We start from the raw sequence: 2587 nt of genomic DNA, 5'->3' as shown, positions 1-2587 counted from the left end.
TGGCAGGATCCTGTTATACTGTGAAACACCGTTGACATTTGACAGGATCCTGATACACTGTGAAACCCCGTTCACATTTGGCAGGATCCTGATACACTGTGAAACCCCATACACACCTGGCAGGATCCTGATCCACTGTGAAACCCCGTTCACATTTGGCAGGATCCTGATACACTGTGAAAACCCAAACACACCTGGGAGGATCCTGATACACTGTGAAACCCCATACAGACCTGAAAGGATTCGGATACACTGTGAAAACCCCCATACACACCTGGAAGGATCCTGATACACTGTGAAAACCCCCATACACACCTGGCAGAATCCTGATCCACTGTGAAAACCCCATACACACTTGGCAGGATCCTGTTATACTGTGAAACCCCCTTCACATTTGGCAGGATCCTGAGACACTGTGAAACCCCATGCACACCTGGCAGGATCCTGATCCACTGTGAAACCCCGTTCACATTTGGCAGGATCCTGATACACTGTGAAAACACCAAACGCACCTGGGAGGATCCTGATAAACTGCGAAACCCCATACACACCTGGCAGGATCCTGATACACTGTGAAACCTTCATACACACCTGGAAGGATCCTGATACACTGTGAAAACCCCAAACACATCTGGCAGGATCCTGATACACTGTGAAACCCCAGACACACCTGGCAGGATCCTGATCCACTGTGAAACCACCATACACACCTGGAAGGACCTGATAGACTGTGAAAACCCGAAACACATCTGGCAGGATCACGATACACTGTGAAACCCCATACACACCTGGCAGATCCTGGTACACTGTGAAAAACCCATACACACCTGGCAGGATCCTGATACAATGTGAAACGCTCATACACATCTGGAAGGATCCTGATGCACTGTTAAAGCTCCATTCACATCTGGCAGGATCCTGATAAGCTGTGAAACCCACATACACACCTGGCAGGATCCTGATGATCTGTGAAATCCCTGACACACCAGGCAGGCTCCTGATCCACTGTGAAAACCACGGACACACCTGGCAGGATCCTGATCCACTGTGAAACCCCATTCACATCTGGCAGGATCCTGATAAACTGTGAAACCCACATGCACACCTGGCAGGATCCTGATCTACTGTGAAACCCCATACACACCAGGCATGATCCTGATAAACTGTGAAAACCCCATACACACCAGGCAGGATCCTGATAAACTGTGAATCCCACATACACATCTGGCAGGATCCTGATCCACTGTGAAAACCCCATACACACCTGGCAGGATCCTGATACACTGTGAAAACCCCATACACACCTGGCAGGATCCTGATAAACTGTGAAAGCCCATACACACGATGCAGGATCCTGGTACACTGTGAAACACCCATACACATCTGGAAGGGTCCTGATGGACTGTGAAAACCCCAAACACATCTGGCAGGATACTGATGCACTGTGAAAACCCCATTCACAACTGGCAGGATCCTGATAAACTGTAAAACTCACATACTCTCCTGGCAGGATCCTGATAAACTGTGAAACCCCCACACACACCTGGCAGGATCCTGATAAACTGTGAAAATCCCAGACACACCTGGCAGGATCCTGATAATCTGTGAAACCCACATACACCCCTGGCAGGATCCTGATACACTGTGAGAACCCAAACACACGATGCAGGATCCTGATACACTGTGAAACGCCCATACACATCTGGAAGGATTCTGATCCACTGTGAAACCCCATACACACCTGGCAAGATCCTGATAAACTGTGAAAAACACATACACACCTGGCAGGACCCTGATACACTGTGAAAACCCCATACACACCAGGCAGGATCATGACAAACTGTTAAACCCACATACACACCTGGCAGGATCCTGATACACTGTGAAAACCCCTTACACACCTGGCAGGATCTTGATACACTGTGAAAACCCCATGCACACCTGGCAGGATCCTGATAAACTGTGAAACCCCATACACACGATGCTGGATCCTGAAACACTGTGAAGCACCCATACACATCTGTAAGGAGCCTGATGGACTGTGAAAACCCCATACACATCTGGCAGGATCCTGATAAACTGTGAAACCCACATACACACCTTGCAGGATCCTGATAAACTGTGAAATCCCCATACACACCTTGCAGGATCCTGATAAACTGTGAAACCCAATTACACACATGGCAGGATCCTGATACACTGTAAAAGCCCCATACACAAATGGCAGGATCCTGATGCACAGTGAAAACCCCATACACACCTGGCAGGAACCTGATTAACTGTGAAATCCCATACACACGATGCAGGATCCTGATACACTGTGAAACACCCATACACATCTGGAAGGATCCTGATGCACTGTGAAAACCCCATGCACATCTGGCAGGATCCTGATGCACTGTGAAAAACTCATTCACATCTGGCAGTATCCTGATCCACTGTGAAATCTCCATACACATCTGGCAGGATCCTGATACTCTTTGAAAACCCGATACACACCTGGCAAGATCCTGATCCACTGTGAAACCCCATTCACATCTGGCAGGATCCTGATACGCAGTGAAACCCCATTCACATCTGGCAGGAT

Source organism: Heterodontus francisci, unplaced genomic scaffold (genome assembly GCF_036365525.1).
Source record: "Heterodontus francisci isolate sHetFra1 unplaced genomic scaffold, sHetFra1.hap1 HAP1_SCAFFOLD_66, whole genome shotgun sequence".
NCBI lineage: Eukaryota > Metazoa > Chordata > Chondrichthyes > Heterodontiformes > Heterodontidae > Heterodontus > Heterodontus francisci.
The sequence above is the reverse complement of the archived record's forward strand: the minus strand, read 5'-3'. Positions refer to the sequence as shown.